This window comes from Apteryx mantelli, chromosome 2, assembly GCF_036417845.1.
Source record: "Apteryx mantelli isolate bAptMan1 chromosome 2, bAptMan1.hap1, whole genome shotgun sequence".
NCBI classification, from domain to species: Eukaryota; Metazoa; Chordata; class Aves; order Apterygiformes; family Apterygidae; genus Apteryx; species Apteryx mantelli.
Window position 1 is genome coordinate 130,697,412 of NC_089979.1, and position 18,188 is coordinate 130,715,599.

At 39.9% G+C, this 18,188-nt stretch overlaps 1 protein-coding gene across 1 annotated transcript in view; it reads right to left on the reverse strand.

Annotated features, from left to right (window-relative positions):
• CHN2 (chimerin 2) overlaps window positions 1–18,188 on the reverse strand; it is a 168,681-nt gene that overhangs the window by 50,854 nt on the left and 99,639 nt on the right. The gene's annotated exons all lie outside the window — the stretch shown is intronic.

Here is an 18,188-nt window from a genome sequence, read left to right on the forward strand (position 1 = left end):
GAATCCCAAAGTAAGACTCTGCCTGTGCAACCTGAAATGGTGGGGCTAGACCCTTGGGCGTTTGCTTGCTGCCAGTGAATGAGGACTGAGGGGAAACGATGGGTATTGGTTTTGTGGAGCACAGCCATGTGGTAGAGCTGAGAGGCTTGGCTCCACGTACCACAAGCAGCTGCTAGTAAAGGGCCATAAGCCACAAAGGCCCTGTGCTCCAATCATTTTAGCTCCCAGGGAGCAGTCATAGTGCTTTTCCATGGAGCAGCTCAGAATTGCCTTTTTCTCTCAGGATCCCTGCTATCACCAATTCCCTTCCCCGTCCTCCCACTATCCTCTTTTCCAAAGAAGCTACAAGTGGAAGAGCATGCAGCCAGACAGGCATACCTCCTCATGAGCCCCAGATTCAGGAAAGGAGACCCATTAATACACTGGGGAAAACAACCTTTTTCATACCCTCCCTGGGCAACTTGCACTCGGGATTCTCAGGAGAGATTCCCATTTCTACTGATTCCCTTGGACTTCTGAAAGAAGGCAGCATAGACTGAAGCAGGAGGACTGAGCATCCTTGTAGAAACTGTCTGTCCTCCTGATGTTGCTCTGATCAGTCCTGCTTCAGCCAACACAGTGCAATGCAATGCCCATGGTAGCCCTTGCTAACAAAGGAAAGGTAGGGATTGCAACACATCTGATGTAACATATTAAAATAATTCACAATGAGGGCATTGCACAACCAGCCTCAATAACCTTGCTGGGGAAGTACAAAAGAGCAGCCTTGAAAGCACCAACACTTTTTTTCCTGGGTACTTATATACATGACCATATATTTGAAAAAAAAATTTTTTTTTTTCCTAGTGAAAAAGAAAAATGTTAAGGGAGGTGGAATTTCTTAAAATTACTGTAAAAAGAAAAAGAAAAAAATATATGTTTATTTACCATGACCTTAAACATAAAGCTTCCAATTCTGTAATGCCTGTTTATGGCAGGCAGAAGATAATACACCAGCCTAAAGCTGATGCAAGCTTCTGGAGAACAAGATCCAACAGTTTCTTAATCCAGAACGTTGTTTCATGTAATTTGCCATAATATTAACACAATTCTTACGTTATATACTTTGGGACAAAAAAAAAAAAAGTTCCATTTACTCATTACCTTGTTCCTTCAAATGATGGTCATTTATTACCACTCCCAGTTACTTTAAAAGGGTTGTTCCTGAAACTGAACACTGTAGCTCAGTATTAAATATTAGCTGGATTCAACCCTTTTAAATATATATATATGTATTTAATATATAGGACATATCTGTAAATTACACCCACTTTGCTGTGAAATCGGAAGACTTCTTTCCTTTCCACTCTTTGCAGTAACTTCAATGCTAGGGCCACTCAAGATTAAAGACAGATAAAAATGTAGTTTCTGTGTTCATTAACTATCAGAGTTCATGTAATTGAGATATTGTCTCATTCCTCAAGGCTATTATTCAATAAATTGAAAAATCCATCAACAATTCACAACTTCGATCTTTGTTGGTTTGTTTTGAAATGTGTCTATATTGTTTAAATGAAAAGAGAGGTCAACGGAACTAAGATCTGCCAGTGGAAATATCTTTGTTTCAAATTTTTGCTGTTTACTTTTCTTCCCTGGAACTGATGTCACATATCAGAAGAGATTATCATTGCTCTACTCCCCAGTAGCAGCAATAGGAAGTTAAATTTCTTATCATTGGTGCTTCTCTTTGCAAGAGAATCTGGGTTAACCTAAGGAGCCCCATGTCTGCAAAAAAATATTTCTTATTTTGTCCCGGGTGAGAGCTTCGTGTTGCAGAATAGGGGTTGAGACCAACCTCCTGCCCTTCAGGGCAGTATCCAAACACTTGGAGAGACCTGGAAAAATCCAATAGGAAGTGGTATAAACAAGAACTGGTGCTACACACTCTTCCCTCCCCCAGGATTAGAAAGGATAGATACCACAATGCCGCTATGATTTTTATCACGTCCAACCCATGGATAAGCAAAGGATGAGGCAGTAGGACAGAGTTTGGTGTTGCCTCTTCCAAAGGGCCAGGCAAGTGAGTTACTTCTTTTAACTATTGGCAATGGCCTGCTGTGGGAGAGCGTTTCCCCTCTGCTGAAGTGAGCTAATAGCAGGTTCCAAAGGCAAGTTGCTACTTTTCCCTTCAGGGAAATCAGTAACTCAGTGTCTCTTACTCTGGAGCAAATTGGTGGTGACTATTTGTAGTAGTTAATATATGGGGCTTTCTAGACACCTATTGGTCACATATTCCTGTTGCCCACCAGCTTAGGAGTGAAGTCAGGTGAGTTACGAATCACTGCCTCTCATAGCACTCTTGCCTAGTGGAAGAAACAGCAGCTGAAGCGTAGCTGGAGGTGACTACAGTATTGAAAAACAACATTAAATTTTATTGCTGCTCCCATGGGACAGAACAGCAGAACCTCTTCTGAAGTGACAGCACAGCACCTGGATTTTTAGAAAGTCAATGACACAGATTTAAAATAGAGAAAAACTGATTAATTAGATGGGACATATTCTTTTCTCATACAAATCACAACAGTCAGATTCAGCAATACTTCCTTATTTTGAAGTGCTTACTTCAGAAGTCGTGGAATCTAACCACACTACCTTTTTTCATTTTTTTTTCTTAGAGGCTGCAGTTTAAAACTACATCTCTCATTAGCTTCTGGCTTGGAAAGTTTCCTTTGCCAAAACAAGTTCTCTGGATTCCTTTAGTACATCACCAAAAGTTCTCAAGCTTGGTTTTGAGAGAAAAAGGAAAGTCCTGTAAAAAGCAGATAATTAGATTGAATGGAAGGGCCCAAAGCTAAGGAAGATAAAGCCTGAAGCACCATTACTGGAGATAAACCCATGAGGGGTTAGTCATAGCTCAGAATGCTGCGAAGTGTTTAACTGAGAAAAGCACACTCTACTTAATAAGAATATAAGTCTCTTCTGAGCAGATGCTGTGAAATCTTACTCAAAATTACGAAGCCAAGGTAGTGGGGCCTACTGAACTGAGGGATGAACTAAGAGTCCAGACCACCTATGTTCAAACCTAGGCTTTGCCTCTAACTCACTGTACAACCACAGTTGATTCACTTAATGGCTCACTGTGTGCCAATGTTGCTGTATTTAGATGCAAGTCATACGCTTACCTATTCATCTGAGTGAAGCTTCATTAAAGTCAGGGAATTTGAAAATTCAAGCTTTGGAAAATAAAACTGATGATATTTCTAGCATTATCTTTTCTGTATTTGTTTTAATACTAGCTATATAGATGTATTAAAAGTATCTATAATTTTTGGATCCTATACTTTCAACTGTCAAGACATCTTCTATAAAAGTCTGGTAGGTCAGTGTTTTATCTTTGTTATTGTGCTACAGAAAAATCTTCAAGGACAAAGGCTGATGACTGAAACCAGTAAACTAATAATTTTTTATGTTTCTATTGCAACTTCTGCTGTTGTTTATGTCTCTCACTGCTCTCTAGTTTTTTTCAAAATAGCTGTCTTCTCTTCATTTGCCACTGAGATCAGTAAAGAGATGTTAATTAAAAGAAAAGTTGCTGGAGGTTTTACCTTTTACTTTTTTTTGGACTTATCACAGGTCCCAGTGCAATATCTCACTGACCTTGACTAACAATGCCAAATTAGACCTAGTCTTCTCTCTCTGCATATGGAAACCCTAATCTTCAGTGACTGTTCTACTAGTGCAAGTGTGCCCTTAAACTCAGCCATAGCCATTCCTTAAAACAAAGAACCGAACAGATCTGCTCCTTAAAAAAGTTATTCCTAAGGGTGATTAGGTATACAAAATATATCATGCATCAGTATTACTATTCCAAATAAACCATCTTGATAACATTTGTACAAAACACCCTCAATTAGCATGCCTCAGAAACATGTTATTCTAGAAAGAGACAGATCTGCACTGGTGTCCCGATTCCCCTGTCTGTGCATCTTTGCACACACGCACTTCCCAGCCTTCCTCTCTGGGAATCGAAGCAAGAATGTTTCCATGTGTAAAGCCATTTGTGCAAAGCATTGCACGTGCAAAACAAAATGAGATAAGAACCCAGCAGCTCCAAATGCTGAAATAAAAAAGCTAATTCAACTGGCTGCAGCCTTAACTCCACCATGGTGAAGGCCAGATAGTGAAAAATACCCAGGGGTTCTGGCAGAACACAGCAACAATGTTCAGGTTTTCAGTTCACTAGGCAAAAAAAAAAACCCTGATTGACCAACAGCCCTCCATAAAACCTGTGCGAGAGACCATCAGCACAGCAATACTGATTCAAGTTCAGCAGAATATGCACCACTAATAAAACGAAAGCTTGAGCAGGACAAAAAGCAACAATGGGCTTTCTGGAGTAACAAAGCATCTCTGATGCTGTGTGTGACAACTATTTTCATTAGGTTCGGTGGGAGCGAGCCAAGAAAAGGCACCATGCTGAAAATAAAACAGACGGTGGCTCATTATTGTGCTGTCTGCCTGCACCTATGTGTGGGCTGAGAATCCTTTCCACCAGGTTTCTCACTTTTTAAATATATCACAGACACATGCACAGACGACTCATGAGCTATAGACCTGTCAGGAGGCAGACTAATGTCAGCACTTCAGCCTCCTGCTTGTCAGTTCTAATCTCAAATAACCTTTTGTCTTGTTGCTCCAGCTACTAAATTACAGATCAAGTGAAAAATGTAATTATACCCCCAAAGGCCATGGACAGCATCTTAAAATACACTGAACTGTGAACAGAACAACAATCACAAAAAGATAAACTGGATTACCCATGGTGCATAGCTAATCCAAAATGTTTGGCAGTCCCCCATGGGTTATTACAGAACCATTCCCTATTTTCTGATTTCTGTTTTGCGTGGGACCCCTGCTTGCCCCCTTGTATTAGCATAATTTTGATATTTGAAGTCTCATGAAGAACACTGTTGCAATAAATACTCTGTTATATCATTACTGAACTCTGTTGTATCTGTCACTTCTGAAGATGATACAGCACTTTGAATTCAGGACTGGAGTTTTTAAAAGGAGTAGGAGGATGGGAATATGGATACTTATTTTCTTTGCACAAATCCAGTTGCTAAATTTTTACAGAAAGAAAAATGTCCAAAATCTTTAGGAATATATTATTCTCTCAGTTAGCTCTGTATTGTTATGTTGGCTTGGAAGTGCTATCAACTACTGAATTATATTGTTTTTTTCACCTGATTATTGGAATTTAAACATTTAAGGACTTTTTCTGGATTCTTGCACACGTCTATACAAATATAACTTTTCAAAATACTAATTATTCTTACCAACACCTGACAAGAAAAAACTAGGTGGTGTTGTCCCAGTGCAAACCTCCACATCTGTTAACCCAATACCACATAAAATCACTAAAGGCTGCTGGTGGTTGAAATTTTTATTCTTCTCTTTCTTATTAATGTCATGATTTATCTTTATTCAAAAAATTGAACTCATATTTTAAAAGGAAAATAGGCAATAAAATAGGAAAGCATTAACATTTCAGTCACTGTCCCCATATTTGCAATCCTCTACTTCAAACACAATCTGCAGAAGAGTCAAATTTGGCATCCCCTTTTGTTTGCACCTAACAGGATTCTTCTGAAGTAGCGAAGATATGAGTATTTATTACTCCATTCCATCTCAGCCACCGGCTGACAGAGTACTCCATTTCCAAATCTGATGTTGAATTCTGTTGCTTTAATTCTGCCTGAATTAAAAGAGATGTTCTGCTTGTGCTGTAAAAACCCTGGATACTAAGTTGAATTAAATGGACTGAAACATTTCCTTTAGGAAATTCTACTTAAAAGACATTGAACAGGCAAATGTCTCAGCTTCATCATCATGTGAGCCTTCATGCCCCCGTTATTGTCACCCAGCAAGCCATATCTACCAGGATAACCAGGTAGCCTGGTCCAAGCAATAGCCCACACACTCTGGGAACGTGCGCTTGATCCAACGTACTGAACAAGCCGCCTGAAGTGCTGTCCCCACTACCTACACTGTGCCTGTTCAGCAGGCCCACCCCAGCCCCAAGGCAGGGGAGTCTCTGCACACGTGTCACAACATACTTGTCCACAACATTCTTGCCCGGGTTTCCTGGGCAGCTCTAACAGAGACCCCCACATGGTCCAGCTTGGGGCTCCGCAGGCTTGCTCTCATTTCAACTGCGGCAGCATCACCCCTTTCTTACAGAACGTACACTCTCACCTGCCTGCCGCATACAGCAAAGGAAGAGAGTGTTACATACATCCTAACTGCTTACATATTTTTTCAAATTTGCAACATAAACCATTTGGTGAGGAATAGAACAAGGGGAATTACACTTTTGTGTTTTCTTGTGAAGTTCACTGTCTGTAGTTAGACTATACAGAGCTTATACACTGCTCACACATGGAGAATGAAACTTAGGCCACTGCACTGAGAGCTCACTCCAAAACCATGCATGTAAAAATTCTCTACAAAACATCATGTGATATCCTACACCGCACGCAATGTCTCACAAGAAGCAAGTTATACCAAATGATGTCTTGACTTTATTCATTCTGGATTCTGCCAGCCCACAAAGGAACCAAAATCGAGCTTTTTTCCTTAATTCCTAGTAGTTTGAGGTCTGAAAGTAACCAAATGATGTGAACAATGCCCTTGAAGATACACTCTTTTTTTTCCAGTCTCAGAGTTCTGCTGCCAGTATATTTCATTTTCAGTCATTCTGGAAGTGCCTTAAGCTGTCTGTAAATTCACTTGGCCTGACATGCTCAGCAAGGCATTATAGACCAGACGGATTTAGGAAACCGCGCTGATCGAATTACTCAAATCAAAGGGAGGGAAATCAAAGGAAGATTTTCTCCCTCTACTTCCTAAAATATATAAATAAATAAAACTATTTTATTTGAAACAGCTGGAGTTCCCCAGGTCTCTCTCTGTTTACTTGTATTTTAAAACACAGCCTTGTGAATGCAGTCCAGTAATGGCTAGGGATCTAGTCACTGTGCGAAGGGCAGCAGTCATTAGTTTACTGTCAGAGCTCCAAGCTGGTCTACTACTGTCTTTTATTCCTCAGAGCTGGAAAAATAACAGACATAAAAAACTTCCAGAATATGGGCTTCAAAGATGTTACTGAAAACAGAAATAGGTATAAATTCATCTCTGTGATATGAACCTGACCAGATTCTCCTGGTACCACAGCACAGATGCTCTGGACACATTTTTGATGTCCTAAGGCAAGCTGGAAGATGTTCAGCTTTTGCCCCACCACATTTCCTGGCATCAGATAATGCAATAACTAGAGCCTACTTCTTGTGGGTGAGGAGAGGACAGGCAAGGGAAGAGGAATGAGACTTTTTTTTCCCTTGAAGAAGACAAGCCTACAGTCAGTGTTGGGCAACTGCATGCTACCAGAAAGGATTTGCCCTGTTCTCATTGCAAGATTTATTTCCCATGCTCCTCTGCATTGGCAAAACAAACACACCCCAACTCAGATTTACATATTTATCTCCCTTTTTAAGTGGCTGCTTTGTTTGTAAGAGCAAGCACTGAATAGCTATAAATAGTTCTGTCAAATCTGAGGTCAATACACGAATTACAACAGAGTAGCCTGCCAGACTACAGGATTCATCACAGAAATTTGACTGGTGGCAAATGCAGGTCAGCGTACCTCCTACAACATCATTCCACATAAAACTGCAAGAACTTGTGCAAAAAGCATTCTGGATGACTTGTGCCCTAGAGAAGTTTAATTTTATACTACAGGATCTGCAGCTACTCTAAAGTGGAAGTATTCATATCTCTTCTAAAAACACCAACAGTAAGAATTAAGAATTTTTAGAACAGACATACTAAGTATGATGTTGTTTTGGTGGAGACTAAGTGCTTTGCTCTGCCCCAGTTGATGGCTGTGGCACTACATCTCTCAGTGATGAACCGTATGAAAAGCCGTTTCTGTGAGCTAGTTGTATTTATTCTCCCACAGATGGAGAAACTGCAGCATATGGAAAACTGCATCCTGGCTGACTTAACAGGTGCCACACACAGACAGAATAAAGGCGTATTTTCTGTCTCAGAGTATTTTGTCCTAACTACTCAACGCTATTACCTTAAAATGCCAGCTCTGAAATCAAAAGCTTTATTTGCATCACATAGGGAGAAATGTTAGCTTTCCTTCACTTAACTTTTTAAACACATTAAATATTCCTACATTCAGTCTTTCAGACAAGTAAAATAAACAGATTATACTATGTCTTTTTGTATTAACATCTCCCACTATTTATACAATTCCTCTGAGAGCAGACCCTTCTGTAAGACCATTACCATGTACACCTACTCCTTATCACACTACATTTAATAATCTAAGTGTTAATATAGAAGTAACTTTGAAGCTAAAGAATAACCTTAAGATTGAAGTAATTGGGACTTTGTGTTTATTGTTGTATGTCAAGTCATTACTTTTTTAGGAACATGTAGAATACCTGTTGGTAAAAATCATCAGGTGGTCATGTTCCAATGAAACCACTTTCAGGTATTCCTCCAGTCACACCAGCACATACTGGTATCAACTGCAAAAAACACCATAATACAGTCCCTGGAAACTCTTAAGTGAATATGCCACCTAGTGTTTAATTGGGGCAATTTCATTCATAAATCATCTCAATTGATTCTTCCAAACCTATTCCCTGAGAAGTCGATGTGGTGCACATGACTAAGTGTCCAGCAGAGTTATCTGGAGGAGCCTCCCTCTCCACCAAAATAAAAACACCGTACAGCATTCTTATGAGAGAGAGTCCATAGATCATCTTCCTCTTCTGGGACTGCTTAGCTCCTGACTGACTTGGACAAAGAGCCAAGCTAAATTCCTACCATGGTTTCTCTTTGGAGGAGCCCCCGGAAGCGAGCAATTCAGAAGGCACTAAGAACTTGCCCTGTAGCAGTGGGGCTTCACTCATTGTCAGGATCCCCCAAAAGCTGCATGGAAACAATAAAAGCCGTGGAAAGAGCTGACTTGTAATACCAGCCAAATGGCACCCAGTCAATCACAAGGGTACAGAGCGAAGGAAGAGGTGCTTTCCATGTCTCCCTGCCTACAGATGCTGGGCACAATCACTTTGAGAAGCAGAATTACTATTCCCAGCTAACAGCTTCCCAAAAGGGGACAGTGAATTACCACAACAATAGGTATTATTTACACGGATGGATGAACCAACAGGAAATTAGGTAAAGATACTTTTGAAGTGTAACAGCTAATATTTTTCTTGACACTCCACTGAGACAGAGATCATTCTGAGACTATGACAATGGTCTCCTTCCTTACTTCTAGCTCCCACTCAATAGTGGCAAGACTGGCTTAAATGCAAACAATCCTGTCACTCTTGATGAAAGAGATACTTTCTGTATGTATGTGGCTTGCCCCCTGTTCTCGTGCATGAAACATGCCATATTTTCTTCTTAAATCTTCTAATCAAGACTCTCTTGAAGTTTCTGTTATGGATACTTATGTTTCCAGGGTTTAAATTTCTACACTAAGTAACATGATAGCATAAACCATCCTGAGGTTTTGGTAATGTCTTGTTTACACTTTTTCCAGATCAATAAAAATCTTAAATGAAATTCCAATCCCTGCAGTACTTCATCAGCTACTTCTCCATAGGTTATCAAGTTGCCATCTATCTTTACACCTTGTTTGAAATTATTCTACCTATTTTCAGTCCATGTGACCATGTTCATGCACAAACCAATCTGAATTAATGTCAAGACTATGATTTCATGAGACATTGCTAAAAATCCAATTATTCTACATCTGCTGCATTCTTTTCATTCAGTACTTTTGCAAATCTATTATAAAGGCAAACAAGTCTAACTGGCAGTTCTTTATAAACCCAGGCTGACTACTATGCACAGTTCTACTATTCTTTAGGGCTGAGAATAAAAAAAGAGCCCATTGTTACTATTCATGCTTTTCACACCACAATGTCCTCTTTTCCAAATATTAACTGTTATATAAAGCACAGGTCCCTGACCTTTGTAGCCAAGCCTCAGCTGAGAAAACTTCAACAGTATATACTTCACTGGGTCCGTTTACTAGTCCTCATTCTGCCCAAGACTGCCAAGCTGCTCCTTTCTACTGTGCGGCACCTCCTGCTAGCTCTGGTAGCCCTACCTCTGAGACCGAGCTAGTAAGACTAGCTAACTTAATCTGGAAGTGACCAGGAAGATCATATTCCCAGCTCTAGGATGAGGGCGCAGACTGTTGAGCTGGCTCTCTGTGGCAAGAGTCCAGATCAAACAGGATATCTGCTGGGTCTCTGCAGTGACTTCTCTCTAGTGTGCACATAGCTCAGTGGTGAGACCTACTTCACCCTGCCTATAAAAGAACAGTCTCAGTGGTTATGATGGCCTGGACATACATGTTTTATGCTCAGAAATCATAATATCTAGAATGTGATGGGACAAGTGCCAGTCAGCATGCAGGGACACAGAAAGCCAAACAACTGGCAAGACATTCCTCAGCAGATCAGCAGAGTGTACAGGATTTAGGAGAGGAAAAGCTTGACACATCTTGCCTAGCAATAAGTACTTAGTGGAAGCCTTGAAAATTAGGATGGTAGCTACACTTAATTCCTAATGGTTGAGGTGGCAATTCAGAATTTAAGGTGGAATATACCTTCTTCCAGACTATACAGGGAGAAACTAAATAACTATGTTCTTTAGCCACATTGGTAAGATGTTTTCATTTAGATAGGATGAATCCGAGCCTCTTTTCAGGCAAAGAAAACCATGGAGAAATAGGACTAGAATGTACCTTCAGAGTTCATTACCCATGTGAGATAATCAAGTATGGATTTTTACTTACAAAATGGATTTTTACTTCCAGCAACTAGACAAATGAAATGTTTAAGCTGAAGGCTTCATACCAATCCCTATGGAAGTTGTTTTATACTAGTTTAATACCATCAAACTATTTAAAGAGTCAAAAAATCCTCATATAAACCTTTTATTTTCAATACATCAATCTAGGCATGGTTCTACACAATAAATATTTAGCTTTATGAAAATTAGGAATGTGTTTATAAATAGGGAAATAGCCAAGAGGAAAAGATCAATACATGTATTCAACAGAGCCTCATTGCAGATATAGCACTGTACTTTAAGAAATACACAAAGCCAAGTGGAATTTGCTTTAGGACTACCATAAACACTTCTGGTGTATCTAAGCACTTTTAGTACTAATCTGACCATCTCATTCGAGCAAATTTCAATCTACAGTTGTGGTATTTAAGTATGAAGTATTCACACATTTTCTACTTGGCTATCTTTCTGAAAGCCTGGATCAGGAAATACTTCTATTAAAACAAAATTTCATAATCACCTTTGCTACGTATGCTTAGCATTGTCCTGAACCGATCCAGGACCCAGAGAAATCCTTGGGAGTCTCTCCGTTAATTTCAGTAGCATTTGGATCAGACCATATCTGTCGTCTCATATTAGCTGCGTAAATTATTGTTCCCTCAGCTTACAAGCTCTCTTCAGGCATAATCATATCACTGATTCAGCTTAAGGCAAAAGTCATGAATCCTGGGCTGATGGTAATAACATAACATAAACCAGCAACCTATATGAGATGTTAACAGCTCAGGGAAGCAATGTGAACAAATACTTCTTAATGGAACCTCTCTTTCTCTTGATTCCCTCAATTTCCATTACCGTTAAAAGGAGCCAAATTATTCTTCTCAGAAATCCTTGCCTAATCAGGCAAAACATTGGGACTAAGTCTGGTTAGGAATGCTACAGTCAACTACAAAAAATCATTCCTTTTTTTGTGCACAAACATAGACTGCCAGAGGGAAGAAATCAAAAAGATACTTTCCATGATTTTTCTTTGGCATCTTTTTTATTTTTATTTCTTATGTATTGCCTGTTTTATATTTATGAGACAAAAAAGAAGCTGAAAAGATAAAACTGGAATAAACAAAAGAATGCTGACATTAAAAGGCAAAAGAAAATGATTATCCAGTTAAATTTGCAGGAAGACAGTATTTGTCACTCAAAATGTAGAACTGCTTACTGAAATACACATACTAGTAGATCTACTATATTCATATCCACTCCTCTTCACTGCAGTATAATACAAAAGGATATCCTGTACTAAATCAATACTAAATGCTAGCAGCTGCTTAAAAAAGACAGTGGAGTATGTACTTAAATACTCATGTCAGGGCATGCTGCAATAAATACATATATGTGCAGTATCATGTAAAACCATGTGATTGCCTGTGTTTAGAATACTGCTGTTCTGGGACAAGTAGGAATGGCTGATGAAAGGAATTAATTACTCCCAAAGTCATTCTGATGTCTCCGTTCGTTCGTTCGTTCTAGCAGCAAAAATGCCACACACAGTTTATCACTGCATGTACTACTAAAAAGTGCAGGCGAAGGCTATCTTCCTGCACAGGGTTTATGCTGCTGCATCTGAGCTTCTTCCACACAAAATCAGTAGAAACATAGAAGTCCCTTGTGAATTTTGGGAATTTGCATATGGGATTGAGCCTATAGCCCCTAATGAAAGAAGGTGGTGGCTTGTTAACTTCCCTGCAGAACTGAGCACTTCAACCTGTTCTGGCCAAGTCTGCTGCAGAGGCTGGGAGCTCAAGGAAATGTAAAACGCCCTGGGTCAGAAAACCAGTGTGGTTCTAGCTCTGAGTCTGCATGAACAGACATTTCTGCTCACTCTCCTCTTAAGTTCATGATCTGCTGCTAGGGCAGCGCAGCACGGGGAAGGAAACGCACAACATCTGGATAGACATCCCAGCAGAGACGCTGAATACTAGCCAGTAACTGGTAATAGGATCAGCAGAGGTTTACAGGAGCTGCAGAATAGGAAGAATAATGAATAAATGAAAGACTTGAAAGATTTCTTTCCTGTTGGCTAACAGCAGTACCTGTAGAAAACTCAGGGAAGAGCCAAATGATGGAGTGGTAGGATGAGGCTGAAAGGCCTTCAAAAAGGGATGCGGTGTGAATAGCAATGTAGAAATACAAATACTTACAAAAAGTTAACCAAATCAGAGGTTCTCTTAAAACTGGCTGTCTCCTGTGCAGTTTTGATGCAATGAAAACTGTAGTGCTCCTAACAAAATTTAATTCCATAACCAGATTACATCTCCAATTAAGGGGCGTCAGAAAGCAGTCCTTCCTGGAAGTCCAGCATTTTATTCTGTGGGAAACTGTGTGAACAGCATGACTAATGAGGACAGCAATACCCACTGCTACTTCTAACAACGTTATTCTTCCTTTTCTGTCACCTTTTCCTTAATAGGAATAGCTTTCTTATCTGTCTGTTATTTGTGTGGGATTTTCTGCTGAGGAAATCTACAATCTGCCAGACTCCGTAATATGCTTATCATTTCAGCTTTTCAGTTCTAGCTACAATATTAACTATGGCCTCTGTCATTTGCACATAAATGCACAGTAATGAGCTGCAGCAAAATGGACAGAGAGGTTACTGTGTCAAGCAGCAATGCTCAGTGCCTGCTGCTGTCCTGCTGTTAAGTGAAGTCTCCACATACAGCTCTTTCTTGTTTTAGCTCAAAATGATACACTATTCCTCACAGATAATCATCGTTAAAGGCCTCTTGCTACTCCTGGTACGTACTTACAACCAAAAAGCAGAACAAGCCTTCCAGACCAGCTCCAAGGACAATCCTATTTCATGTACAATTGGTATGTTTGAACTGACTGAGCCAGATCCTACTTGGAGAGAAGTTGATGGCAGTTTTGCCAGGATCCAAGTAAGTGGAGACCTGGCACTGACAAAACTTTCCTTCATTTTTACTGTGTTTACCAAGAGTTTGTCCTCTGTCAGACAGGTTAAGATTACTGCTTTCACGAATACTCAAAGCTCAACTGCTGCCAAAGATTTTATTTAACTGCACCTCTGCCTCTCCTGTAATCTCCAGTGCTAATATGTAGCTACAAGGCACTTTAATGGAGGAATTGCTCCTGCTTCGCACCAGGGCACTGCATCCCAGTGTCCGGCACCGTGAAGGCCTGCGGTGGCTGTGGCAGCACCAAGCGCAGGTCCCAGCAGCGCAGAGGCACCGGCAGGAGCAGGGAACGGGCGCTGCTTCTTCCCAGCAGCCCTGACAGCGCCTGCCTGCTCAGAGCGTTCATGAGACTCCAGCTCACATTCACTTCCATCATTCTGAGTTTTTGAATATATTTTCCTGCATTGTATTTGCCAGGGTGGGATTAGAGAGGAAGAATTTATTCTCTTTGCCTGAGATATAAAGATCACTGACAGTGATGCTGCAGTAATGGTAGCATCACGTGATACATGATATGTGATAGCGATAAACTTTTCAGAACTATATATTTTACTGACTACTGCAAATTTTTCTCTCCTACACGTGAGGATTAATTGCTCACAGCAAGTTACACAAGCCTCCTCCTACACTCACAGTATCAGGTACTTATCTGCCCTACATCTTCTATTCTATGTTTATTTGCCCCCAGTACAGCATTTCCTAAACAGAACAAACACAAAACACGCAATCGCGATTTGTCCAAGCCTAAATCACAACCCTAGACTGTATATAATGTTCCAGCGCTCTTTGCGCAAGATCCAAAATCCTTTTGTAAGTTGGATCACATTAAAATGACAACTGCCTACACTGCCAAGAAAATATTTGCAGAATGCTGCTCTCCCATAACACTTCATTCCTAAAAGTCAGTGAGTCTCCTTTTAGGTTGAAGATCTTCTAAACTATTCAGACTAAAATTTGAAATCTGTGTCTGTAAATCTAGCACCTCTTTAAATTTAGACAGAAATACTTCTGGAAGAAATATAGGCATTATTAAGAATCTCAAAGCATAAACATTTTCTTAGGCCTATTACAAAAATATGATGGGTAAAAAGGCATGAACAACAACAGCTTAATCTGGCCCACGTATCACATCCTCCTTTTGAAATGAGCATGACTTCACTAACTACAACCTCCAAGAAACTATAATTATGGGAATAGACAGGTACCCCAGGCAGTACCAAGACATTTTATTCAAATGTGTGCTTCTCCTGCCAGCCAGGGCCTTGGTGGCAACCTTCCATCAATTTACCCAGAGGGGGAAAGCATCTCTGAAATGACTAAGACATTTAATAATTTCTGCTGTCAACATGGGACATGACAGAACAAACAGATTCCCCGGATGGTGTAACAAATCTACTACGGGGATGAATGCCTTCAGCCCTAGTTTCACACTCTGCAACTGGTTTCAATATGAAACAAAATTTCACTTCTGAAAAGCCTAAGCTATAATACGAGTAGCGATGCTTAACCTTAGAGTGCAAGATTCTCCTTTCAAAAAAAATGAAAGTTTCTGTCCTGTATGTAAGGCTTTTTCCCTCCCTATCGTTTCTGAAACATTCAAAATACTCCAGGCATACGTTCAAATAAACCAGTTCAATTATCAAAAATTTCCATTTTATTTGTTCGCTTTAAGCGGCCAAAGAAAACCCACTCAGTTCAGTTATGTTGTCACTCATGCATCAAGAAATTTCCTATGCAGAGATATGTCATACTGAATATCCATCCATTTATTTCTAATGGTCTTAGCAGCTGGTGAGAGGGAAGCTTTTGATTTGTGGGCAAAGCAAGTCCGTTGCCTAAAATGCTCTACAACACATCACAAACAAGCAAAACATCTGATACTACTACGACTGAACTACCACTTTCCCAGTTTTATTTTTATTTTTTAGGGGACTGCATTAAAATGAGCATTAAATTCCCTTTACCCTCCTCTGCCTCTATATGCCATTACTGACAAATACTTCGTATTTCATTGATTTTTTTCATAGCCCAATCCACACTGAGGTTATTGTGAAGAAGAAATGGGAATGATGGTCCCTGAGTCTTTGCTGTGCAAACCTCTTGCGAACTTTCCCCAGGAACATATGAAGCAAAAGCAGCCACGACAGGCACTGAAGTTCTCTCAGTTGCTCATAATTTAGCTGAAGTAGCCTTTTCTCACATTATGGACTGATGGAAATGATGAAAAACTGGTACTAGGAAGGAAGCCCATTGGGAGTATTAATTATCTATACTGAGACCTCAGGTGATACAGTAGGTCTTTAGCCTGGGAACAGATCACCTTGCCTACTTGGCCCCACTCCTCATGTAGCTGTGATTGCTCCTGCTCCTCCTGGCAAGGAAAACATGTTAGAAACACCTGCTACTTCTCCTTCTGCTGCTTCCCCTCAGTGGGGAGAACGGTGGGGACAGTTGCCAGCAATGTAATGGCTTAGTGGAAGCTGGCTATTTTTACATGGCAGTGCAGCGACACAGCCCCAGTCTTGCAGGCTGTTCCAATTGCATGTACGAAATTCTCGATGAGCACAAATGCTCCTCGTCTGGGATGAGGGCTTAAGGTAGTAGCTTTTGCATCGTAAATCATCTTTCAGCTGAAATACAAAAAAGACCTAGTCCAGTCACTAACAAGGTCCACAGAAATCTTTCTGCTGCTACTGACGGTGGTAACATTAAATCCAAATGTGACATTTTCAAGTACAGGTACTTGGAGCTAAGGATGCAGCTTTAAACCAGTATTATCATTTCTTTTGATCTGCCATAAAAGCAAGTCCTGCCCTCTCCTTTGTGCTGTATTTCCATCATGTGAGCTAGATAAGGGAGTAGATCTGGCTGAAAATTTGCCTTATTTTTCCTCTGGCTGAGTTAATTTTAATCAGGAGCAGTTTTCTAGTATCACTGTGTAGCTGCATAAAACCTTATGTCAGCAAAAAGGTGGTAAAGGAGAGAGAGCAGGAGCACCTTTCTAGCAGCTTGCACGGTTGGTTTAAAAGTACTTTTACAGCACAGTATTTTTACAGTACATACTCGAAACCACCTAACCTGAGAAATGATGGCTAAGCCCAAGCACAAAAGAAAACACGATTGGTTATGAAAAATAACCTATTAAAACAAACCCCTCTGAAGCCTTTGACCATACTGCAGTATACAAAACTTGAACTGCAAGCACTGCAACTAAAATTAAACAAAATTTTGTTTTGCTTTTGTTTTTTTCTTGTACAAAGAATATGCTCCTGATCTCATGAAGAAAAAAGCACAGTTTTCCACTGTCATGATTGCTTTTATTACATTATAGTAATTTAGTAATATTTAAAGTCATCCCAGTGTTGATCCAGTATTTTCTCAATATGAAAGAAAACTTTTCCAGAACCTCATTTGGACCATTCTCCATTATTTCCCTGACTGATCTGACTCACACCTACCCAAAAAGATCCTGTCATAATGCACTATGTCTACTTCTCATTGTGCCTCGAACACAGTCAAAATAAAATTTCTTGTGCCTGATATAGCATTCACAACCAAACAGTGTCCAGTCACAGGAATCAACTGAACAAGCATGAAACCTGTCTCTCTATGGTATCCAGTATCTTGCATATTACAGTACTACCTAATTGAATCCAAAGCTATTGTCATCAGTGGATTCATTTTGAAATAAAACCTGAATGGAGGACTTGTTGCTCTCCTAGTGTCCAAAGGATTTCCCTGGGGCAGTACGCCTTTCCTAAAAAAATGGCATTATTAATGGAGTTAATTTCCTGTAGAGGATGAATAGGTTTGCATGTCAGGTCAGTTACTCAAGAGTAATAATTACTACTGAGAAATCCAAACCAATATATAATCAGTCAGTGCAGATATGTGAACCTGAACAGATAATAACTAGCCTAGAAATGTCCTAGAGTGATGGGGATATGCACAAAAAGCAGATCTTTTTTAACGTTCAATATTACATGGCAGCAAATTCACTCCCTACTTCCCAAATATAAACCAGCTCCAGTTACCAATTACTAGCCAGTGTATTGAATGTTAAAATCATCTCAGTCATATTGCAGAGGTACATTCACAAACGTTAATAAGTCAATTCACCACAAACACCTGCCTCAGAAAGAAATTTTTGTTTGACAGTTCTCACAGCCTTACCACCTGGGAAGTGAAAATAACCACGTTATTACTTACAGGATCATTTTTCATATGTAAAATAATTTCTAACTTTAAATTTCAGTTGCTTACTAACTGCACGGGATTCTCAATTTATTATTATGTCTTGGTCCATACAATGCTTTGGGATATGGCATATGAGAGAAGGAGACC